Source organism: Heloderma suspectum, chromosome 7 (assembly GCF_057233095.1).
Source record: "Heloderma suspectum isolate Gila_16-S chromosome 7, 16-S_ref, whole genome shotgun sequence".
NCBI classification, from domain to species: domain Eukaryota; kingdom Metazoa; phylum Chordata; class Lepidosauria; order Squamata; family Helodermatidae; genus Heloderma; species Heloderma suspectum.
Window position 1 is genome coordinate 77337479 of NC_139464.1, and position 26506 is coordinate 77363984.

A 26506-nucleotide genomic window follows, 5' to 3' on the forward strand; every position below is an offset into this window, starting at 1 on the left:
GTTTTCTAAACTTTAACTTCATCCTGCTTGAAGGCATTATTCTCTCTATAAACTCAGTGCTTTTTTAAAATATACTTTCTTAGTATTTTCCCATTGGCCTTGGACTTTGGCCTGGTTCGCACATAACGAAAACCCAGAGTGAGATCCAGTTTGCATGACATGGCTGGCTCATGTAGGTTAAATAACCCACAATGAGCTGTGGCATGTGTCGGGTGCGTGCTGCAGCCGTTTTGATTATGCAACCTCCAATCCGGCTGATAAAGTGTTGCGCCATGTTATCTGAACCCAGTCATAGGTTGCAAGGGCTGTAAATCCATGATTTACAGTAGGAATTAAGTGAGAGTTGTTTAATCCAGGCTCACACAATCAAAATGGCAGTTGCATGCACCCAGCATGCGCCACAGCTCATCGTGGGTTAAAAGAACCCACAATGAGCTGGCCGTGTCATGCGAACCTACCCTGTGGTTTGAGTATGGGTTTGTATTGAACCATGAGTTGTTGAATCATGTGTTCTTACGTGTGAACCCTGCTCTGTGGTTTAAGTATGGGTTGTTAACTACAAACAACCCAGGATGAAAACACATGGTTTCTTATCGGGTTGTGAATTCTGGGCTGTTTGTGGTTAACAACCCATAGTCAAACCATAGTGCATCGTTCGTACATAACGACAACCCATGATTCAACGACAACCCACAATTCAACTGATACTCTGGGTTGTCATTACATGTGAAACAGGTCATTCACTGCTTGCAGGCAGTTAACCTTCTGTATAACTGCCTGTTGTGTGAAAGGTAGGTCTGCTGAAATCCAGTGGGTGAATTTATAGAGGGGGAAATGGCACTATGCAGAGCAGTTGTCCTGCAATTCTTTGTGGTTTCTTGTTGCTACAAAGTGGCCCCAGCATAGTGAAATTAAGGCACAAGCAAGGGAATTTCAGCCATTGACTGTCTATTTCACAAAGCAGGGTGCTTCCCTGCCCCTTGTAAAAATTAATAATAATAATAATAAGAAGAAGACGTAAACTTGCCCATTATTTCTAACTAAAGGAATTCAGGATTAATGTTGGTCTTGCTTCCAAATAAATTAGTTCCATATAACCATTTGAAGCACGTCGCATATGCCTATTTCTCCCCCCTTCACATGTCATGGTGACTGTTCCAGGTTACTGTTTCCCTTTCAGAGAAAGTTCAAGGAGACTAAAAGGATGAGGAAGAAAAGTACCTAAGCCAATGTGTTGTTGTTGATTAAACCATGGCAGATTGGACAGAGCTTGGACAGTCGAGAAATAGCAGCAGCTTGCAGTTCTTGAGGCAAGCAAGAGCTGTTTTTGAAGGGGATGAGATTAGAATAGGTTAGACAGTATAACACTCGTGGACCTCATCTGCTCTGCCAAGACTACTTCTGGAACCTACGAGTCCCTCAGGTGAATTGCTAAAAGATAGCTGGGGGTGCAGGGAAAAGCCTTGCCAGGCAGGAAACTGCCTACAGGGCTTATATTGCCTATTCTGGAGTATTAAAGCTGTTTTAAGTAAAGCAGGTGGAATGACAGGAGGGATTTACCCCTATGGGCAGCAGTAATGGAAAGGGCAAGTAGTTCTATGGGTTCTGTAAGTATAGGAGCAATTCTGCTGGCAGTAGCCCAGAGAGAGGCCTACATTCTGGGCTGAGAGGCTTCACCTTTTAGTAAGTAAGTCCAAAGTAATTCAAAAGTGGTGGAAGATTTAGGATGATGCCAGATGAACCATTGGAAGGGTGTAAGACCCACTGCCTGCCGCTACTTTTGCTCATTCTGATGCATCCATCTTGGTAGCTGATAAGCTCTACAACATGTCGAATCATGATGCTTTTTACAAAATCATAATGTCACAGAGTTGCATTTTGTAATCTTTCTACATGCAGCCATAAGACAGAATAGGTCTAATGAGGCTGGACCAACTTTTCTCAGTGACAAAATATGCAGTTATGTATGTATGTCACTTATATCCCACCATTCTGCCATAAGATAGTGTCCAAGGTAGCTAAAACCATTCAAGAATTACAATAAAACGCTCAATTTAAAAACAGCCCCCCCCCAATAGACTGTATGGATTAACTATCAAAGTAGGCATTAAAAATGAAGATTAATACAAAGCCTGTCCCCTAGTTAAAGACTACCTTGTTTAGGTGGAAGCGTTGGACTGGAACTTGGGAGATCTGGGTTCTAGTACTCACTCAGCCATGAAGCTCACTGGGTGACTTTGGGTCAATCACTGACTCTCAGCCTAGCCCAGGGTTGTGAGGATAAAATGGAGAGGAGGATGATCATGTACTCTACCTTGGACTCCTTGGAGAAAAGGCGGGATATACATGTAATGAATAGGTAGGGACTGTGCCGATAAAGCCTCCCACAGGAGGGAATTCCGCAGAAAAGCATCACTCTCTCATGCATGCTGACCACAACATGTATCAAGGGGTATGATGCAAATATAACCAGCTTACGAACGTTGCCCTGCGGGTGCTGTGATGTGAATAGGAAGGAGAAGCAGAGAGAGAGAGAGAGAGTGCATAATAAAAGATGCCCTGCTTGAGTTATTCTGTACTGCAGGGGGATCCCATTTCTAAACTGGTCAATTGTGGCTATAAGAAATGCAGGATATTGGAAGGTGATAGTTTGCTCTTAGAATGGTGGTAGTAGAGAAAGGAACATTCTTACCGAGTTTTGCCAGAAATGTGGGGGAATAAGAATCAGATGTACCCCACACTTCCTGTCTCTACTCTTCATTGTCATGTGAAAAATAACCTTTTGCGCTTGCTCTTTAGGGGAAACTGTTAAGCAGTCTCTAGGTCTGAGTGGGAAGGAGTTGGATTTTTCCATGAAACAACTGAGGTACCTATGGAAGAGCATTGCTCAGATTTGTCTAGCTAGCTAGCTAGCTAGTGGTAAGCAGCTGTATGAAAAGCTTCTGTAGAGCTGGTCTCCGTCCAGGGAAGGCCTCTTCCTGAAGGAAACTTCCTAGTAATATTTAGATTGTAAGAGTTAGAACTCTTTAAACTCAATCCAAATTGCAACAAATATCAAAATGCAAGAGTGCACGTAAGCGTGTGATCATTTGCTTTCAGGTGTGCAGCAAAAGGGATGAGTTTATACGCATTGGTGTTCTGAATAGTACTTTTCATAAATGTCAGTGCCACTCCTGAGTTCATCATAGAGCCACAGGTATGAAATCCTTGTCATTCTTTATTTAACCTGTATGAAATTTCAGCTGTCGAGCATAACTCTGGAGAAAGTATGCACTTAAAACAAAATCTCAAAGTGCTCACGACGTGTGTGCGCAGCAGTATGACTTGTAAAGAAGTGTGTTTTCAAGCCAGTGTTGGGAGAAATAAAAGTGATCCTAACCTCAAGAGAAATGTACAGTTTGTAAAAGACTCAATGGTTTCAGCGATAATAACTAAAGAAACGTAAGTCTTTGTACCCAGCTTATTTTATGAAGCATAGGCAATTTATGCAACATTAAGCAATTCTGAGTGTGTTTATATCTTTCCTGCTGAAATTGGAGGGACTACAGTATCTTCCATGATCATATTTGCATATCGTAATTAAAAAAAAAAACAGCTGTGGAAGCTCTGTTCCAGATGAGGACCAGGGTGCCAGGAGAGAAATCTTTTCTCTTTACACTGTTTTCTTGACAAAAGTCACCTCCCAAAAATTCTGCTTGCCCTGGGATGGATGCTGCTAGCGGTGCAAACAATAGCTTCCTTCCCATGGAAAACAGTGGCTTGTGGGGGATTTTTGTTGAGGAAACTGTACAGGAGAAAGGATAGCCTGGATGATCCCCCCGACACTCAACCCATGGCTATCTTTTTAAAAAAATGAAAGTCATACAAACAGGACTGCCGTCAACAGTAGGTATGGTTGAGCCAAGGGCCCAAACTCTAGCAGGAATGTACTGACAAGAGCCCCCTGGAGTTGGTCCTACTCTTCACAGTGGGAACTTGCTTGTTCACCTGCCCCTTGTTCCAGCATAGACAATGGTGGTGGTGAGAAGGAGGAGCAGTAGTTGCCACAGCCGACTTCCTCATTGGGACTCTGTCAAGCAAGTAAGTGGTAGCAGTGTTGAGAACGAGGATGAGGAGCAATAGCTGCTGGTGACAATGGCAATGAGAAGGTAGATTCACTGAGGGAGGAGGCCCATTGAGGGTGACTTGCCCAAGGGCCCTCAAAAACCTGGAGCTAGCACTATATGCAAATTCAATCACACATTTAATGTGCTATTTGGTTTTGCTCTTATTTTTTCTTCCTGTTTGGCTTGATTGTTCCTGACAAAGGTTGACTTTTGAAAACGGTATCCTGTATTCAAAATTTTAAAAATAATAACTGAATCCTAGAAATACGCATATGTAAGCATTGTTTATCCAACTATATGCTCTCCTTACATGGTTAAAAGGTAGCCATTAATGCTATGGATGTGAAGCATGTTGTTTGATATGGTATAGCCCTTAAAGCGCCTTCTCTTGTGCACTCTTCTGAATGTATTCAAAAAGTCCTCCTTTCCTGCTCCACTTCTCATTCTAATTTTGTCTGGCAGTATGACATGCCTTGAGGGACATTGCAAAGACTTATACATAAGTAGCAATTTCAGATCTCTGTAAATGCCATAATATGACACATTCCTTAGTGAATACAAGTCTTGTGTGACACACCTTTTGAGGACACATGCACGCAATTAACATGTTTTTATTAAACGTTTTGATACATGTGTTATTGATTTGTAGGAGTTTGGGCAAGGGATGTGTGTGTGTGTAGCTTTTTGACACGTATACAAAAAAGAAGAGTTTTTCTTAGTTTCTTACATCCTGATTTCCTACAGGAAACTATTCAAAGTTGCTTTCAAAATAGGGGATAAAATACATACAGCAAAATAAAACAGATCTAGATAAAGACCTCTTCAACCAGAACTTAACCAATTACTTTGCTTTCCAGTTTGTTTCTGGCTCTATTACAAAGTGCTCATGCTAGTCTTTAAAGTCATCAGTGGTCTATGTCCAAGTTATCCCAAGGACAGCCTTCATCCTTATGAATCTGTCCAAGCCTTATGATTGGCATCAAACATGCTGTTCTCTGGCCCATCTTTAGCAGGCATCTGATCGCCAGTACCAAGAACAGAGCCTTCTCGGTAGTGGTGCCAAAGTTATGCAGTCCCCCCCCCCAAGGAGATCCAACAGATTCTCCCTCTTCCTGTTTTTATTCTAGAAAGCATTTTATGAGATCTGCTTTTTTATTAGACAGATTATGTTTTGTTGTTCTTAATGTTGATTATCTGTAATATTTGACTGTTATCTTCTTCTTGGTATAGTCTTACATGTTAGCCTATGAATAATTTTGAAATAAATATATACAACCATTTTTAAAAACAACAACCTTGGATTACAATTATTGTAGGGTTAATTAGATGTTATTATTGTTTACAGTTATAGGAATTCAGTTTGATCTGCGGTGATATAGGAGCACAACTGTAAAACATAACTGACTTTTTAAATCTCTTCAGCTATTCTGTTGAAGTGGTACAAGAAAAGACTGGATGTTAACTCAAGCCCTTAGGTACCCATGGACTTTAAGTCCATCCTACTCCTGTTGACTTGGGTTGGCAACAACATTTAGAAATAACAAGCTCCATGTAGGACACACTGTTCTCAATGTCATGTATTGGGAACCATCAACTTCACACTTGCATGTTTGACAAAATAAATGCTCACATCATACTTCATGCAGACCACCATATATAATATTTTCCTTCCAGAGACTTTATCCATGTATAGGGAGAAGATTTTTCCTATGAATTGACTCTCGATAATAGGAAAATGATAAATTGTACACATGAAGGTAGAAGGGTTATTCATAAATTAATCATAGATGTGAAGTTGATCAGATCTTAACATCTGTAGTACTATTTCCACTTACCTGGTTCACACATGAAGCTAACCTATGGTTTATTTAACCCATGGCTTGTTCCTCTACCTAGGGTTTACCTGGTAAACAAAGAAGCCATGACTTGTTTTCTCAGTCCCTGGGTTGTTTGTTTCCCTCCTCCTTTGTCCACTCCTTCCCTGTATCCCAAATGCTTTTGCAGTGCTTTAGTACTGGCATGTAGAGTGACTGGGTTTTTTTAAATCATTCTTTCCTGCTGCCTCTGTAGCCTGGTGAAACAACCCATGGTTCTAGGTTTACATGTAATGACAACCCATGTTTTAAACAACCCAGAGTTCAAAACCCAACAACAAAACATGGGTTTTCTTTCTGGGTTGTTTGTGGTTAACAAACTATGGTTTGTTAGCATGACTGGGTTCACACATCAGAACAACCCATAAACCATGGTTTACCATTATGTGAGAACCAGGTCACTACCCAGTAGAACAAGACTATAGGGTATTAGTATGACAAATATTTTGTGGTAAATGAAGACTTCAAGGCAAGATTTGATTGTGAGGATTACAAAGATTGCAAAGGCGTTTCTAAAATTCCTGAGGCTGTATTAACGTGATTCATTCAAGATTGTGTTCAAAACTGTCAGTGTATGCAACCATTAGCAACATGTATGAATGACCAAAGTGTAAGGTATTTCTGTTTGAATAGGAGTGCCATTTCTCCTAACAAGTCCAGTGTGAAGGTATTACTGTGAACGTAATGATTTGTTTTAGGATGATTCAATTTAAATCGCCAATAAAAGTAGCAACTGAAATCACTGATTTAAATCAGGGTTCCCATTGCCATGATTTGGAGGAAGGTTGCAGCAAATGGGTATGGTTAATCCTTCCCTCCCCAGATATGATTTCCCTGAAAATTGGTGGAAGAAGGGGATAGGCCTTGAACCAGGGTTCAGTTAACCTTAATGCTTTTCTGAAAATGAAGATTGGGTTGAAGCACAGCTGAGCACTCATTTTATATTACATCTCTAGGCTAAAGACTTTGAATGAAGAATCGTGATATTATTCTGTTGCTTCAGTATAGTGGGACATGTAAAGATGAAAGCTGTGTGCATCATATCTCTGAAACTCTTGTCTTCCTGTAGTGCATCCCTCCAATTTTAAAATGGGCTTGCAGTGTGTCTCCAGATTGGGTGGGTCCTGTTCTGGAAAACAAAATGGTGGTGGTGGAGAAACCTGCTGTGCATTTATTTGAAAGCTTACACCCACATGTAAAGGTGTTCTTTGTATCGGGACCTGTGTAAGTGAATATTGAATATGCTGTAACACTATCTCCATGAAACAGACACTTCTCCAAAAAGTAGCCAAGACAGAAGAGGCTGATCACCCGATGTCTCTGCAAAAGAAAATTAACAGAATGATCAAACAAAAAAGGTTCTGTATGGAAGCAGTCAAATTCCGCAGTTTGCACAGGAGAAAATACTACTGGAATTTTCCTGAGGCAATTTAGCATCTGGAGTTTTACAGAAAGCTTAGTCTTCAGAAAAATGGTAGTAAATCTTAAGGGAAACATTGTACCTTTTTGTATTTAATTAAATTTGCATTTTTTTAATAAGTTATTACTGTGCTGTTACACTTTTTTCATTTTAAAAACATGAAAATGGATAAAGAGGAATTATTCAGCAGGTTTGTTTTTATTTAAGCTAAGGTTTCACATGAGCATAAACTAATTGTAAGTGAAATGTATAAAATTCTTTGGGTGCAAGATAACTTTCTGGTTACAAAGAATCCATTCAATGAATTTGAGCCTATTTCATTTATGATTTGACCCCTACATTTTCTTAAACGTATTCTCTAATGTGCCTTTCACTTGTCAATGGATTTCTCTCTGTCTTTGTATATAAACTATCTTACACCCTGATACGAAACATGTTTATTGGCGGGGGGGGGGTGTCTTGTACATTTTGATACAATTTTGTTCCAAGTACCTGTACAGTAAATCAAATGTTGGCAATGACATTGGATGATAAAGAAAAGGTTAGTCACCAAAGAATTAAATAAAGATGTATTCTCATTCCTGCTTACAAAATGCCTGACTGAAAAGCATTTGGAGAGCACCTTTGCCTGGCCTTTTAGGGACCTGTGGAGTCAAACGCTGGTTAGCAGCCATCAGTATTGTCCTGCTGAATGATCTTATGGTGCAAGCGAAGTCTGTGAAGGGCACCATCAGGGTGTTCCTTCTGGATAACCATTGAGTCTGTGATGGGACAAAGGGAGTGAGGCTGTTTCTACGATTTGTAGATCCCAGCTATTCAGTTCCTTAGGCTGCAATCCTGTACAAAGATTCCTGGGAGTAAAACCCATTGAACTCAGTGGGGCTTACTTCTGAGTAGACATGCATAGGATTGCACTATTAACCTCTGTTAGAGCCAGCACATTCAATTGTACATGGAATACTGTAGGAAGCTAGCAGATAGCAAGTGCTAAAGCAAAGTTCTTCATCGATTAACTCCTCTTAGGAGCTTCAATGGCATTATGTAAGTTACACTTGCCTGTGTTAATTGCTGGTGTGTTTTAATTAGCCAACTCAAATTCTTAATGTATAGAAACTGCTTCTCCATCTTACATTACATGTAACTTTACCTAGGGGTTTACAGTAGGCTGATACGTATTCCACTGCAACTCCTAACAGAGAATGTGGTGGGTAGTTGCACTGAATGATGCCAGACTAAACCATTCTCCTATTTCAGTTCTGAGATGAAACCTATACTTTGAGAAGAAACAGGACAGCTGCTTGCATGAAACCACTCCACACATTCTGCCTTCAAACTGATGCACACTCCGAAGTGTCAAGTGTCTATGTGATGCAGGGATCACAAGAAGGTTCTCTAAGAACCTATCAGTGGTTTCATGTCAGTGGTTTGCACAAAAGATACAAACACATTCTTGTTTGGCCCTCACTTGGCTCAGTGTCAGCTACCTTCAGTTACTTATTTTCTGGTCAGTGCATATTAATTAAGCACATAGCAAGATGGAAGTCTGGTGATTATCCAGTGTGGTTGAACTCTGTCAAATTCATAATAGTACATATACCCAGGGCCAGCCCAAGACATTTTGCTGCCTGAGGTGAACGACAAGATCCCCCCGCGCTCCGATAAGAACATAGGAAGAGCCATGCTGGATCAAACCAAAGGCCTATCTTGACCAGCATTCTTTTTGCATAGTGGCCAACCAAATGCCTGTGGAAAGCTCACAAGAGGGCTTGCATTCCATGTACAGAAGCTGACCAGACTGATAGATAAATCTACTTTAACACTTGCAATAGGACAGCATCCTCCACCATTCCTGAGGGCAGCAGGCTAGCTTAGGGGGAAAGGACAGGTTGCATGGCACGCACAGTTCTGTTCTCCAACACCTCGTCCAATGCTCCCACTAGCATCCCACTAGAAGAGAGCTTCGGCTATTGGGCGGTATAGAAATAAATAAATAAATAGCATCCAACACCTGAGTTGGCCACCACTCTCTGCCAAAGGATAGGCCATCCCTCAATGCAGTTACAGGACATTCAGAGGTGGTGAACACATCACAAACAGATGGGGCTGTCCCAACTGTTTTAAAAGAATCAGTGATGTAACCACTTCTGGAAAAGCCAGATTTAGATTTTATGGCACTGGGAAATGTATCATCATAAGCAAGGTGCTAGTGGTCTGTCAATTCCACAGAGACTTGGAGGACACTGACTATTTAGATCCATTCCAGCCTGGCTTCTGGCCTGGGCTTGGGACAGAAACTACCTTGATGGATAACATGCTAGGGAATGGAAGTAGGGAGATTGACCCTGTTCATTTGCTTGGACCTCTCAACAGTTTTTGATACCACCATCTCTGGCTGAGGACTTGGGGATGTGGAGGTGTTTACGGATTATTTTGGGGCAAACAAGCTGAAGCTTAATCCAGACAAGATGGAAGTGTTGTGTGGGGAGTTGTGCAAATGACTGTGCATGAGGTTGTACTTTTCCTAGAGAGCCTAGTATGTAGTTTGGACTGGGTGCTTATTATTGAAGCACAGTTGGTATTATTGGCTGGGAGTGCTAGAGAAAGCTGACCTCACCTCAGTAACATATCCTCTGGTTGCATCTAGGTTTAATTACTGTAATGTGCTTTATGTGGGTCTGTCCCTGTAGACACTTGGAAACTGCAATTGGTGCAGAATGCAGCAGCAAGACCAGTTGTAAGATTAGATGTCTGGATCGTGTTATTCTGTGCCACTTACGTTGTCTATTTGTTTCCAGTTTTCACCTATTTAAGGTGCTGGTATTAGCCTTTAAAGCCCTAAATGAATTGGGACCAGGTCATCTGAAGGACCATCTAGCGCGAGCCTGCCCGAGCTTTGCGTTTAGTATCTGAGGCTCTGCTCCCTGTTCCATCAGTGAACGCCATGACGTTAGTGAGTATTATTGGGTTTTTTCCAGACTGAGAGGTCCTAGTGCCAAAATTCAGAAGGAATTGTGAAGCAATTCCATCTTTTCTTCCTTAATGGATTTTGCACAGTAAAAAAAAAAAGGATGGAAGAAGTGGTAGGAAAACACGGGAGGCTTACAAATATAAGACATTGTCGTCTGGACCCCCTGTAAAACTCCATGAATGAGACAGGGCAATTGCACATTAAAAGCCTCTTCTGGAAGCAGCCTTAGAGACTCTGGCCTGATTTGCAAGTAACATTACCAAGGGTATGTCTGACAGACAGTTGAACAAATCATGGTTTGTTTTTTCAGTCCCTGGGTTGTTTGTTTGCTTCCTCCTTCACCTGCTCCCTCCGTGTATCCCAAATAGTTTGTGGCACTGCAGTATTGGCATGTAAAGAGGCTGGTGTTTTTGACTGCTTTTCCCACTGTCTCTGTAGCCTGGCGAAACAACCCATGAACAACCCATGATTCTGGGTTTACATGTAATGACAACTCATGATGTAAACAACCTACAGTTCACAACCCAACAACAAACCATAGGTTCTCTACAAACCCATAGTTCTGGGTTCACATATAATAACTCATGATTCAACAAACCATGGTTAATTAAACCATGGTTTGTCATGTGCAAACCAGATCATTTTCTTTTGCCTTCAGCCCTGAAATGCATCCTCTGAGAGCGTCTTCAAAATGAAATTTAGCCCTCGGGCTAAAAGGGGTTCTGCACCCCCAGGTCACTGAATGCTGGCAACATGATATTTAGCCCCATGATATTCTTAACTTGAGGGTTCATCCAGTAGTATATTGTCTAGTAAATCTTCTGATATTACTGGAGCAGAATGGGAGGAGCACATTCTGTTGCAGCTCTTCTCCAGAAAGGTAACATCTGAGGATACCGTAACACTGGTTTTAGTGCAAAAGAATTAAACTGATGAACCATAACAACTGCTTTTGAATCTTTTGTGTTTGTTTGTTTGTTCTTTCTGGGTCAAGTTGGGATTTGAGGACAGATTAATAGTAACCTATTTTTATTGACTTGTAAATAGAAAACTTAATGTGAGTTCTCTGATCACCTGATAAAAATAGTATAGCTATTTGGACTACAGTAAGCAAATGCAGGGAAGCTGGTGACAGTTACCTTGGTTACTTCTTGTCTATTCTGGATATTTCTGGCATGAGCTATACCAGAAAGCATACAAATTATTACCGAAAGCTACAGGTATGCCAGGACCATACTTCTCATCTTTGTGTGTAATATTGCATCCTTGAAGCTTACAGGTGGGTCAATATTGACAGCCATTAGGGAAATAGATGTTCCTCATTGCAGAGAACCAACAAAGAGCTAACTTGAACAAAACCCGCTTATTTGTCTCTGACCCCCTCTTCCCCTTCTCATCTGCTTAAAAGTCCTGAATGTTAGTTTAGCTAAAACTCAAGAGATAGTCCTCATTCAAAGGGAAGAGTGAGTTGGGAGTGTTTGAGGTACCTTCCTTTTTAAGGTGCTTTTACACTAGGCATAGATATCTGACTTAGAATTACAGATCATTTATGTGGAGAGTGGCATGGGTTATGTTTCTGCAATTACAGTTTCTAAATCTAATGTAACTATACAATTGAAGGGTATGAAGGTATACATTACCAAGAATAGCATTTGAGGTTTTTGTCCAAATTTATCAAAGACACCTGATAAGAAATCCAAAGCAGCACTTCAAGATTAATGAATGCTATTGATTTAGGTTTTGTGTTTTTTTGTTTATCATGTTTCATTTCTTGTGCTATTTTGCCTCTCCTGCTCCCTTCTGTAGAAGTAGTTATAGCACTTGCTTATCACTAAACAGGTGGCTTCTATTAATTCTGAATGAAAATAAATGGTCACCATTAACCATTTTATTTCAAATTTGAAGGCTGTCATTCTGCTACATCACTACAGAATGGGAGTCAAATTTGTGGACTGTCATCCAGCCTGGCTTTGATAAAATGGGTTTGGTAAAATTTGTGGTCCAACTGGGGTGTGTGTGCTAAAATTGTAAGGGAGGGATTGACATATATAGAGCAATATTGTGGTGATCTTGAGAACAGGAGCAAAGTTCAGTGCACCACGTCCCCCATCTTGTATCCATAAAGCAGCTTTCCCCAACCTGTTGCCTTCCAGATTTTTGGACTAAAACTCTCAGCATCCCTGACCACTGGCCATGCTGGCTGTGGCTGATGGGAGTTGGAGTCCAAAACATCTGGAGGGCACCAGGTTGGGGAAGGCTGCCATAGAGGATAACATGTAATCTTCATGTCTATATGAAGTTTAAAAAGGGAGGTAGTGCTGACTAAAAGCTCTGGAACTAGGGGGCTTTTTGAGGAGAATCCTCCATGAAAGTCTCCCCCAATTCTATTTCCTGCCAGCAACTCAACAAGCATTTTAAACGTTTTTACCTTTATTTCTGTTTTTGCACTATTGTGTAGCTAATGCCTTCCACCCTGTTGGGTACTCTGTTCAGAATTATTATCATTCTGGATGCTGAACAGAAATCTGTATTAGCGTTTAGCAGTTCTATAGTGCTTTTAATTACAGAGTGCTTAATAAATTTACTTCTTGTTGATCCTCACAGCAGCAGTATGATACAGGTTGCTTGTCCTGCTAGGCAGATGATAGGGAGAGACCAAGTTACTTGCTCAGGACAGCTCAAGGCCAAACTACGCATTACATTAAACACATACTTAAAACAACAACTTTAAATAGCAGCTGAAATGGAGGGGCGGCAGCAGCAGGGGGACTGTGGTGCAGAGGAAAGTTGTTTTTTTTTCAACTCTCCCACATGCTGTGGTTCTTTCAAAACTCCCTCCTGATGCTGCTAGAGAAGCCACTCTTTGCACCAACAGTGGCTTCACTCTCCTGCCAAATGTGTATATGTGTGATTTTTGTTGGGATCACAGTATGGGCAGAAGGGTTAACCGCCCCCCCCCCCCGCCATATGCTCTGATCTTGATTGTGCCTCCCTCCAGGTGCTATTTTAAGGGTTTTTAAACACATGTATATGTTTGGCCCTTACTGAACCTACATCACAGGTGGCAGCTGCATTCCCCTCCCAGATTGCGTCTGTCTGGGATTCTTTTGTTCACACCAGAAAAGCGTGTTGTGCAACTAAAAGGTTTCATTATAGTGCTGAGCAAGTTGGCCCAGCCTCTACCCTCGAATACTGTCCCATTTTCTTTTTATTTCAGGGAAATAAGGCAAGCCAGTGACATTTATCACCAGTGACGTTTATAAGGGACCTAACACTAGCTATTTCTCTTCTGAATTTCATTTTGAGTTGTATAGGCATAAGATCACTAGTTTTAAACCATTGCCATCTGTATGTTTCTTCTACTAGATGGCATAAAAGTGTGCAAGAACAGGTTTAATTGGGCAATTAAAGCCACAGTAAATGTTTCCTGTGGAACACTTTAATTACAAATAAAATCTTAAATGTTTAATGCCGAAAGACCATGTTCGCTACGGGGTGTGTGTTTTTTTTACTGCCATTTAGTCCAACGTAACTTGGTAGATGTGTTCCATCTTGGAACCCCAAGAGTAGAAATGTTTAATTTACACTTCGTGCGTCCTTTCAAGAAGACTGGCTTTCCTCGGGGTACTATACAAAGCAGCTTGGTGGTTCTTGCTTCCATTCAAGATATAAAGTGGAACAATCAGGTTAGCTGCCCCTTGGCTATGTAGCTGGATAACCGTGGTAAGATAATCTTAAAAAGTAAGCACCCTCTTCCCATGTCTTACTGTAACTAAGCCTAAGCACATACAACGGAAATGTCTGCATATTGCCTTCCCTTACTTTGTTTCCTCTTCATTGAATTTTAGAATTGTAAGCTCCTTTGGGGCCGGGACCAGTCCCATTGTTCACTGTAAGGTGCCATGTGCACTGATGGCATCATATAAATAAGAAATAATACTGTTTTCTCTTGGAAGCTTGAAGCTATTTGGTACATGTTTTACCAACACAGGCTGTGGCCCTAAGCTACTTGCCAGAAAGTAAGTTCCACTGAATTTGGTGGGTCCTAATTCCAAGCGAACCTGTTTAGGATTGGGTTGATGGACTTAATTTCATCACAGGGGAAGTATGTATACTTGGCAAGTGCACATTGTTTTGCCACGAAGACTCCTAGTTCATGGACCTATGGCAAAGTACTCATGTTGGGCTTCCCAAGTGGTGGTGTACACAATTTTCCTACCTAAAGATTAAAAAAAAGTGTCCCCAACCAGTCGTGTCCGAATCTAGGGTGTGGTGCTCATCTCCATTAATAAGCCGAAGAGCCAGCGCTGTCCGAAGACGCTTCCGTGGTCATGTGGCCGGCATGACTGAACACGAAGGTGCACAGAACGCAGTTACCTTTCCCACCAAAGCAGTACCTATTTATCTACTTGCAATTTCTTGCTTTTGAACTGCTAGGTTGGCAGGAGCTGGGACTGAAGACAGGAGCTCACTCCGTCATGCGGCACTCGGGTCTCGAACTGCTGTCCTGCTGACCTTCCGGTCTGCAGTTCAGCGTCTTAACCACTAAGCCACCGCGGCCCCGTACCTAAAGATTAGCTCTGCTGAAAAAAAAAGCTTGTGTGAAGTGTCTCTTGTTAAGAGAAGCAAATAAAATTGGCTGCAGTTCCCAGTTCACTTAATACTGGAGTCATTTTATCAACATTCCATTGAGGCTACAGAACTCTGCCAAGATATAATACTACAAGTGGACATTTATAAATGTAAGTCATTCAGAGCAATGTTTGTTCATGCATGAGGGGCACGAAGAGAACCACAACAGGAACATTGTTATCATCTTGGTTTCAAGTGGGGAAGCAATGGTGGATGCATGATACTTGGATATAACAAAGGGCTTGAGGTGTGTGTTTGCTAAACAATCAAAAGCACCAAATAACTGCAAAGTAATGAGAAAATATTGTAATGATTGATAGTTTGGTAGTGAGGAAACACTACTGACAGCTATTTTGTATATCTGTTTCCCCCAGTTTCAACAAATGTTCATTTTCTGGCAATGTTTGATCATCTGAGGAAGGGAGATATCTGGAGTGGTAATTCAAATTGCCTGTGGACCAACCTTAGACTGAAAATGTACAACAATATGATAACCATTCATGAGCTTTAGTGTCCTCGGAAAAAAATGCTTAAAAGAAGATTGGGCTTTGTTTCCAATAGTTTAGCCTAGTTGGATCGAGTCTGCAGCTCTTAATTGTCTGAGTTATCTCACTGCTAAACTATTTCCATGGTCGGTGAGTTGATTTGTAGCCTAATTAAGATGCTGAAAATGCTTGCTGTCCAACTTGCTGTGATATCCAACTTGGATAAATGAACACTATATGAACTGGGTTAGCTAGTGACCCTAGCTTTTCCAATACCAACCTTTAAACGACTGTCGTCTTCACAGTCCTCTTGCTGGCCATAGAGAGGCCCCCATCTACTTTTAATGCCAAACATGGATTTGTTCTCTTATGGTGGGAATGAGGAGCATGATCAGACTAGTCATGTATGTTAAATGATTGTGTAGTTGTGCAGAAGAAACCTCCACAATGGTTGGCTGAGCTTCCCTAATATACAGGGGCAAAACAGGTAGAAGGGCTCTGTTGGCATTGGCTGATATGTTTGGATGCAACAGTGGTAGTGGGCAAGCAGAAGGGCATAGGGAAGAAGAGAGAGAAGAAGCAGGGACCTTAGGAGGCAGCACGCCAAGTGAACCAAGAAGGCAAGGACAAGCAAGTTGAGCAAGTCTGGCAATGTCTGACCAGTGTGGAGAGGGTTGCATGGCAAGTTGCTGCTGATGTTAGGAAGACTCAGGTTTACATATTGATCTGAAATGTCAGTAACACTTGCATGCCCTGAAGGAAAAACTGTGGCAAACTTTCCCAACAGAATGGCGAAAATGTTGGAGCAAAGAGCAAGGCATGTTCTCATGACACCAACAACCAATTCCATGTAGGCTGTTTGGCCCCAAAGCTCTGTCATTGGTGTTGCTATAGTATAGCTGCAGGAAAATATATTCCGTATCCTTGACTGTGTTCCAGCTTGGAATACAAGGGAAAGGTCTACATTTTATTTTATTTATACTCCACCTGTCAGCTGTGATCCTGAGGTGGCTTGCAACAGAATACAATTCTTAACAATAACAAAACATTAACATTTAAAGCAGCTTTTTAAAAAAACCCTATAATCCCATCAAAAAGCTTGAGAAAACAGTAGCATATTTGGGTGGTGTCTAAATGCTATGAAAGGAAACCAGACTAATGGAGAATGGGAGGGAATTCTACAAGCAAGGTGCCATGACCAAAAAGGCCCCGACCCCAGTTGCTACACATCTCATCTTAGAAGGGGAGTGTGGTCTGAGCAGGGCCTCTGATAGATACTAACTACCAGAGAAGGTTGAATGGGAAAAGGCAGTTCATCAGGCATCCCATCCTAGGCCATTTAGGGCTTTTCTGGTCAGTACTTTTACAGGTCACATTGAATTATGGCCAGAAACATTTCACTTAAAAGTGAAGTTCTTTAAGTGAGATGTTGCCTGCTATCAAAGACAGTTAACATCCTTGCTACTATATTCTGCACTAACTGAAGGTTCAGAACAGTCTTACTATTTATGAGAAGGATTTATAAATAATTTTTCTGCCCACCAGGGCCCTCAAAGCTATGTACACTTCAAAACAACAGTTCAATAAAACCATAACAGAACAAAAGCAGAAACAAAACCTTCCTGTGAGGTAGTTTAGGCTAAGAGGCTGCTTTCTCTTTGAGACTTGAGTGCAAAACCAATTGTTGTAATGCAGCAGAGCTTACACTTCCCAGGCTTTTGTCTCGTTTAAGTTCAAAAATGTATTATTTATGTACAACATTTATAAACTCTTCTACATTTAAAAAAGTTTCCTGAATAGGGGACAATGAGGGAAAATGTCAAAATAGAAAAGAATAAAAAATATTTAAAATCAAATTGCAGCAATAAAACCGTGGCAGGTCTTTTATTCAGATGCGCAATCCTATGCATGTTTAGACAGAAAATGTCCTACAACTTCCGGCATTCCCCAGCCAGCCATGCTGCCGAAACAAGCATGGGGTTGTGCCCCCAAGTTGAACTGTTCATAGATGCTAAGAGTAGAGCCCTAACGATTAAGCTTTTTTCCTATAGTGATTTCACTAGCTTGCAAATGAGGTTCTATCTTTTCTTTTTTTAATGCTCTTGAATGTATGTGGGTTACAGTAGTAAATAGAGGTGAAAAACTACCTATTGCGGTTTTGCTAAATCATGTTTCTGGCTCCTGGGACAAGACAAATTTCATATGTGTGGTGCTATTTGTTCATTAGTGGTTCAGCTAAAATGTGAAAGGTAGAACATTTGAAGAAAGAGAGCAGGGAAGAGAGCAGAGTGGCATTCTTCTAGTCTCTGTTTGCTAGAGAGCTCAAACCAGGAGCCTCCTGTTCAAACAAAGCAAGTAAACAGGCAGTGCTCTGGCACTTACTTTTTATAGTCACTTTGCATCTCTGCTAAGTATCCTACTCTGGAGAGATCAAGAGATGTTTACTGCAGCAGTTACAATAGGTTGTTGGTTGTTAAAGGGAAAGGGTGGGGAGGGCCTTGGTGATACCTGGTCCTGATTTATAAAACGGAACAAGACCCTTTCAGAAAGCCCTTCACTTGCATACCTGCCAGTTTGAATGGAGTTGATTCACATGTGGAGATGGCTGCATATCTAAAAGTTTGTAAGAGGTGGGGAGCTGGGCCAATTCATCTATGGCCACAGCCTGAGGGCTACCTATGGGGGAGGGGGCAATGCTGGGCAGTTGAATCCCGGCTGGTGTCTGGACAATTCTTGTATAATTAAGGGTTTCTGTGTGCAGGTGAGCAAGGTCTGGTTATTTATTTATTACATTTATATCCCGCCTTTTTTCCTCTTGCAAGGACACCCAGGCAGTTCACTTGGTCCTCCTCCTTTCCATTTTATCCTCACAACAACCCTGTCAGGTCGGTTAGGCTGAGAGTCACTCAGCGAGCTCCATGGCCAAATAGAGACTAGAACCCAGATCTCCTGAGTTCCAGTCCAACACTCTAACCACTATACCACATTGGTTAGGGTCTTATTTTCCCCTAACACTAGCTACTACAGGGCATGGATGGATGTTCCCATGCCCAGAGGTGTTTACTAGTAGCAAGGTAATAGGACTTGTATGCACAGAACACTTCTTGGGTTAGGAACATAACCATTGGTCCATTTAGCCCAGTATTGTTGACACCGAAGCAGCTTGAAGCAGCTCTTCAAGGTTTCAGGCAGGAATTTTTCCAGCCCTACCTGGAGATGCTGGGATCAAACCTGGGACTTTGTATGTAAAGCAGATGCTCTGCCACTGAGCTGTTATAGCCCTTCCTGATCCAGATTTGGTCATATCCAGAGTAGACCCATTGAAATCAGTGGGGCCTGAATTAGTCATAACTTGTCCTATTGATTTCAATGGCTCTACTCTAAGTCCAGATCCAACCCCCTTGGCCACTAGGGTTACATCACCAAAGGCGTTGACCTGATGATGATGATGATGATTCTGCATTTCACAACCCAGTGCTCTGCCTATATGAATGACTTTTGTTCAGTTGTTAAGTTGTGTCCGACTCTTTGACTCTTCTCTTTGACTCTTCGTGTCCCCATGGACCATAGCACGCCAGGCCTTCCTGGCTGTGCAACATTGACTTTTTGCATACTTCCTTGTAGAGTCCTGGAGAGTGCGTTGGAACTTCTGCATGCAGATGCAGAAAGCCCCTTGGAATTTAGCAGGGGGACACTGGTCAGTTCAAAGTATCTGCATAGTCTATATCTTTTGAAGTGCCTGTTTGATTGGGCCATTGTCATACCAGTTGGAGGCAACACTTCTCTTTACAATCGGGAGGCCGGCCAAGTAGGCTGATAAATACTGGTATCCTGGTGTGAAATTGACCCTTTGAACTGAGAAGAATCACTTCAGATAAGCAACAAGTGATGTGATAAAAATGCCTCACTTTTTATTGTTTGCGGTGTTTGCAGTATTTAAAGTTCAGACTGCTTGCTAAATAAAGTGTCTTTCTCTCACCTCCATTGGGATGTAGATAACCGAGTACACATCTTGCAGAATCCATCACTTCATCAACCACTTCCTCACATTCGTTGGAGTTTGTACACAGGATGATCTCCGGAGAGTGGGGCAAATGAGACCAAGCTGGCTCAAATCCTATGCTGCCTCTGGCTCAATTCCTGTTGTCTCCAAACTTAGTGCAAATATAATTGGGAGTGAGGTAGGTTTTCTAGAGAAGGTCCTGTTTTACTCAGGAGAAGTGTTGCCAGAGAGTTGAAAACATATCCTTCAAAGAAAAAAAAAAGGAGTGGAATTGCTACAAGGATGGGACAACTTTATTTTGCATTGACCACTTTTTTTCCTTTCAAAGGGCTACGTGCTGCTTCCTGTAGAACTTCAGGGAAGTGCCTGTCCTGGAAAGACTTCTTTGAAGATGTTTAAAAATAATGCCAAGATTTGCACGGCCATGGTGGAGAGCTGTGTGCCTTCCGTCACTTGCATTTCAGACCAAATCCAGTAATGTGGAAGTGACAGTTGCAGAGCACAGTTGGTGGACAATTACAATTCGATGGGGCTTCTTGAATGCAGTTTTAAGTGTTATCTTCTCTGAAACATAGGCATCACCTGGAGGTAAAACATTTGTATGACCCTGTAACTAAAGGCTTCCAAGTGTGAGCCAGTTTTTCAGAATCTGTGCAAGCCTTCAAAATAACAGAAATTAAGGTGGTGTGAACAAGAAGCCTGTGCTACTAAAGCAGGGCTGGGCAACCTGTAGCCCTCCAGGAGCAGCTCAGGCCTTCATGGCCGCCATGACAACCACGGGGCTGTCCCAACATGTCATCTGCTCAACACATATAAAAGGACACATGCTTGATCTGGTTTTCTCGACTGGGCAGGAGGATGGTGATCTGAAAGTGGGGGAATTAACATCTGTCCCCTTGTCATGGTCGGATCACTTCCTACTGAAGGTTAGACTCTTGGCAGCCTTCCCCCTCTGCAAGGGTGGGGAACCTATTAAAATGGCCCACCCCTGGAGGCTAATGGATGCTGATGGATTCCAGAGAGCTCTGGGGGATTTTCCTGCTGGCGTGGCTGGTGTTCCTGTCAAAGCCCAGGTCGCTTTGTGGAATGCAGAGATGACTCAGGCGGTTGACATGATCACGCCCAAGCGCCCTCTCCCCCTGAGCAGAGCCCGGCCAGCTCCTTGGTATACTCCCGAGCTGAGGGCAATGAAGCAAGAGGGGATACGGCTAGAAGGCAGGTGGAAGAAAACTTGTGCTGAGTCTGACCGAACACAGGCTAGAGTTCATTATTGAGCCTACTCTGTGGTGGTGAGGGTGGCCAAGAGACAGTTCTTTTCCAGCAGCATTGCGTCTTCTCAGTGTCGTCCAGCAGAGCTTTTCCAAGGGGTTCGTCACCTGTTACATTCTGGGCCAGGGAGAGAGACTGTGGAACCCTTAGTAGCACGCTGTGATGAGTTTGCACGGCACTTTGAAGATAAAGTTGCTCAGATTCGTCATGAATTGGACACCATGATTAATGCAGTTCCATTAGTAGAGGCATCTAGAGCACTGTCTGGTCTAATTTTATCGGATGAGTTTCAGTTATTGAGGCCTGAGGATGCGGACAAGGTGCTTGGCCAAGTCCAGTCAACCACCTGTGTGCTTTATCCTTGCCCTTATTGGCTTCTTACATCAAACAAGGAGGGGATGTCTGGCTGGGTCCAGGAAGTTGCAAATTCCTCTTTGAGAGAGGGAGTGGTGCTAGCCTCTTTAAAAGAGGTGGTAATCAGGCCACTCCCGAAAAAGCCTAACCTGGACCCTGAAGATGTTAACAACTATATGCTGGTGGTCAACATCCTCTTCCTGGGCAAGGTGCTTGAGCAGATGGTTGCAGGACAGCTCCAGGCACTCTTGAATGAAACGGATTATCTAGATGCATTTCAATCAGGCTTCAGGCCTGGTTTTGGAATGGAAACTTCCTTGGTTGCCTTGTGGGATGACCTTAGCCGGGAGAGGGACAGAGGGAGTGTGACCCTGTTGATTCTCCTGGACCTCTCAGTGGTTTTTGATACCATCAACCATGGTATCCTTCTGGATAGGTTGTCTGGGTTGGGAGTTGGAGGCACTGCACTACAGTGGTTCCGCTCCTACTTGGATGGCCGATTCCAGAAGGTGGTGCTGGGGGATTATTGCTCTGTGCCTTGGCAATTATACCATGGGGCTCCACAGGGCTCTATTTTATCCCCCATGCTGTTCAACGTCTCCATGAAACTTCTGGGGGAGGTTATCCAGAGGTGTGGGCTGAGGTGCCATCAATATGCAGATCACACCCAGCTCTACCTCTCCTTTTCATCAAACCCAGGTGAGGCAGTGGCTGCTCTGAATCAGTGCCTGGGTATGGTAATGGACGGGATGAGGTCCAATAAACTGAAACTCAATCCAGACAAGATGGAAGTACTGTTAGTGAGTGGTTCATCTGCCCGGCTAGGTGATGTTCAACCTGTTCTGGAGGGGGTTGCACTCCCCCTAAAGGATAAGGTTCGTAGTTCGGGGGTATTCTTGGACCCAGAACTGTCACTTGAGACACAGGTGAACTCAGTGGCTTGGAGCAGTTTTTATCAGCTTAGGCTGGTATAACAACTACACCCTTATCTGGACAGAGATAGCCTAGCTACAGTTATCCATGCTCTGATATTTATTTATTTATTCATTTCATTTCTATACCGCCCAACAGTCGAAGCTCTTTGATAACCTCTGGTATGGGTTACTGCAATATGTGGGGCTGCCTTTGAAAATGGTCCGGAAACTTCAGCTAGTCCAAAATAGGGCAGCGAGATCATTAATAGGGACTGGCCAACAAGATCACATTATGCCAGTACTTTTCCAGCTGCACTGGCTGCCAGTCCATTTCCAGGCCCAATTCATAGTGCTGGTATTAACATTCAAAGCCCTAAAAGGCTTGGGGCCAAGTTACCTGAAAGATTGCCTCCTCCCATATGTGCCTGCCTGGACCTTAACATCATCCTCAGTGGCTGTTCTCCATGAGCCCCTGCCAAAGGAAGTGAGGCGGGCCTTTTCTGCTGTGGCACCCCGGCTGTGTAATGAGCTCCCTAGTGAGGTTCACCTGGCACCTACATTGTATTCCTTCCGGCGCCAGGTGAAGACCTTTTTATTTTCCCAGGCATTTTAGCATTTTAGTTTCCTAGCTTTGCTGTTTTAAATCTGTATTTTAAATCTCTGCATTGCTGCTAGGTTTTATTCTGATTGTACTGTTATATTATGGTTTTAAGCTTTCATATTTTATATTGTTTTATGCTGTGCTTTGTGGTTTTAATTTTTGTGAACTGCCCAGAGAGCTTCAGCTATTGGGTGGTATAGAAATATTTATTTATTTATTTATTTATTTATTTATTTATTTATTTATTGCTGGACTAGAACTCCCATCATCTATGACTCCTGGCTGTCACTCATAAGATCTGGAGAAATACAACATGTGGAAGGCCATAGGTTCCCCAGCCCAAGGAACCCAAGCCCGGTAAAGTAATATGTATCTCGTCTAGATGAATTGTAACATCTTATGATATAGGTAAATGCACAGGATTTGAACCCCTTCTCAGACAGGCCTTTAAAGTTTAAGCTCTTGATTCTGGTTTAAACAAATACCTTTTTTCATGCAAACATTAAGGAAATCCAGGGAAAGGAAACACTGGTTTTCTGCAAGAGGACTAGCTGTGCAAGATATGTGCACTTTTGAGGGGAGGGGCAGGCCATGGAAAGGGATTGTTGGTTTCTTCTAGGAAATCCAAAGATTGGGACCTGATTGCTAAGATTATTCCAGAAGGTTGTTGTAAGACTCCAGGCCTGAATGATAACAATCCTCATCGCCAAACAGATAACTGAATTTTATCTTCGATGCCTATGGGAAACAATAGCAAATTTATTGGGGTGAAATTGGACACGATGATGGGTGATCTGTGGGTTTATACCTGAATCTGTGGCAATCAGCAGAACAGGGAGGTCCACTTTTTAAGAAGCAAAAGGGGTGCACAGGTGATGAAAGCTGTGCAATTTTCCCTTCAGTAGCTGGCCACTGCAGCCCCTCTCTCTGGGATCCAAAAAATGCCAGGTAGACAGGCAGATGTTAGCCACAGGAAAGATTGCTCAGCTCTTTTCATCCACATATGCAAGTTTTGCCTCTAAAATTGGAAGTGTACACATGCGTGCACGTGCATGCGCACACACACTTCTGCGGGCATAAAGCTGAATCTGCACACAGATCTGTCACCAACATGTCTAGTTTGGCCCTTGGTTTTAGATTTACTTAATTTTGATTTTATCCCAGGTAGTAATCCTGTTCTAGGGCATTTCTACACCAGCCTGAAATTCTGCATTTAAAACGGGGCTTTCTGCTTCTGTTTTAAATGGGGGAATCACAATGACTCCCTTTTTCACGTGCTTCCTTTTTCCCCACTGCCTTCCCCCTCCTTCTCCCCGTATCTGAGTCTTCCATTATCTTTCATTGATCTTGCTCCTCTTCTTGCCGCTTTTACTCTTTTCACGGAGGAAACTGAAGCGGAACACAACGGGGTAATTTGATAGCTCATTATCTGCGATCTATATAAAAACGGAACAGAGGGCATTTAATGGAGGAGATGCCCTGGAGGGTCACGGCAGGGTCACAGCATCATCTAAAGAGCACGCAAACTTCCATGAAGGAGCAATCTCAATCTCAGGATAAAAGCTCCGTATGATGAAGCCCCTAGCCACAAGGCAAATTTTATACTGATTTGACCAGTGTTGGCTGCTGAACTGAATTTGTTTCAGGTTAGCCTTGACACTAAGTACTGGACAGCTTTAACTTTGCGATCATTTAAATGAAAATAACATTGGCAAATCAGTAGTTGGCCGTTTTTGCTTATCTTGCATTATGCTAGGATGCAGTGGGGAAATGTCTGATTGCAGTCCTTCTGATTGGAATGGAATGCAGTGGAAGAAAATATTTTATACTGATGCAAGCAGATATACCTAATCTAACACAATTTAATAAGTTCTTTGGTGGAGGAGACATGACTGCAACTTTTCAAGACAAAGAGTTTGACATTTAGAATCTTCGTTTTCTTAGGCTCTGACACAAATGCTTTTATCAAATTATGGTACATTTATAGAATAGTTGATTCTACTGCTAGTTCTCAAAATGGATATTGGTTTTTGCTCATGCTAATGGTTTCTAATTGTGTTTTAAAATTTGCATGGATATAATAGACTAATAGCTATCATAATATTTTTTCTAATGGCAATAGAAGTCATAATCGTATCCTGCACATGTGTGTTTCTTTTTTGCCATTTAATGAGGAAAATTAAGGCCATCAACTCACGATTGAAAATGCAACAAACACATTAACCAATACACTGGATAATGTATACATAATGTACAAATGCGTGCATTTGTCCTGTTCTTGATTCCTGACTAAAATTGCCTGAATGTGAAAATAGTCTGCTAGAGAAGGAGAATAATGTTCAGAGACACTCTAGGAGGGAGAGGTACTATGGGCATATGACAGCTCTTCAGAGAGCTGGAGGTGGTATTATAGAGCCTTCACTGGTCAATGAATGCATGTTCATTTTCTGGTTGAACTTGTGCATTTTTTGGTTAAACAATAAGCACTTGTACCATTTGGAAAGTTAGAACATTAACAGTAGGAAAGTGTGTGTTCCTGTGACTAAAAGAAAAGAGCCTGACAACAAGCCGAGTCTGACTTGTCCAGGCTACTGGCAAGCTTCACAGTCTGAGTTTCTTGCATCCCAAACAAAACCATTCTATCCACAGCACCATACTGATTCTTTTCTTGGCATTCAGGCTGTGTTCACAGAACATGCTAACCCATGATGGCTTATTTTCCGGAACGAGCTTAGCGTGTTGTCTGTGGGATGTTTTTCCTACCCATGGTGGCTTATTTCCCCCAAATGAGCTACCCTGAGAACCCATGGTCTGCAGTAAGGGTTATTTTGCCCTATGATGGGTTAGCGTGTTGTCTGTCGCACCAGCCTGAGTTATGGAGATCGCATAGAGAGCTGCTCAGCAAGAGCAACCAAAAATGCTGCTGCTGCTCTGCTTCTCTCAAGTGATCTCTATTCCTACTGCAAAGGAAGCTGGGATACCTGCCCAGCTTGGTACCCTGTGTAGCTTATTTGCCTGATTGTCTGATAGGAGCACAGTAGGTTGTTTGCATAACCACCTACCCAGCATAGCTAGCCACCCACCATGGGTTAGCGTGGCATGTGAATAGGCTCTCCGTGTTCAGTAGTGAAGCTAATCTATAGTGTATTATGTTTGTGGTGATGAGAAAAGCAGCACACATGCAGTGGGGGAGGGCGTGTCTGTTAAGTGCACTCTCCTCTCCCACAGCATACATGCATGCAGATGAGCTCAGGAATCGTTTCCATTTGCCTGGAAATTGGGGTGCTTCCTGATGAGGCTTTTATTGTGCAATTCTACTGGTTCTTTCACAGAATTTTATGGGGGGTCCAGATTGTGTCATCTTCAGTTGATAGCCCTCACATGTTTTCCTGCTGTTTCTTCCATCTTTTTCTTACTGTGGAAAACCTGTTTAGGAAAAAAAGATGGAATAGCTGCACAGTGTCTTCGCTAGGACAGCGTTCTCCAGTCTGATGCCCTCCAGGTGTGTTGGATTGCAACTCCCATCATTCCCAGCCAGCATGGCCAATGGCCAGCTTGAGGAAGGTTGAGCCAGGAGCTCTCCATCTGGAAGCACCCTTGGACTCCCATCTTCCAAACAGGCAGGAGAGGCTTGGCAGTGTCTCTTCTGCCATCTTCCGAACCAGGCAGTGTCTCTTCTGCCATCTTTTAGATGGGACGTGGGAGGGCATACTGTCAGATCTTCTCATCTACCAGAGAATCAGCCAAATGCTTCCAGTGGCGGCTGGTAACCACTGTGGCTGGTGGGGCAACCAGAGGTGAAGCCGAGGGGTCATCATTTACTACACAACCTCTTCCCTTACAAGGTCTAAGTACACTTAGAGCACCATCTTATTTGTGT

At 42.5% G+C, this 26506-nt stretch overlaps 1 protein-coding gene across 2 annotated transcripts in view; it reads left to right on the forward strand.

Annotated features, from left to right (window-relative positions):
- The window catches only part of PRICKLE1 (prickle planar cell polarity protein 1), a 95225-nt gene that overhangs the window by 29113 nt on the left and 39606 nt on the right, over positions 1–26506 (forward strand). The window contains exons 2-3 of one of the 2 annotated variants that reach the window (XM_084810680.1): positions 19817–20076; positions 22884–22983. The exons of the other annotated variant lie outside the window; for it this stretch is intronic. The gene's annotated coding sequence lies outside the window, so the exon portion shown is untranslated. The remainder of the gene's footprint in view (positions 1–19816; positions 20077–22883; positions 22984–26506) is intronic. 2 annotated transcript variants of the gene reach the window in all.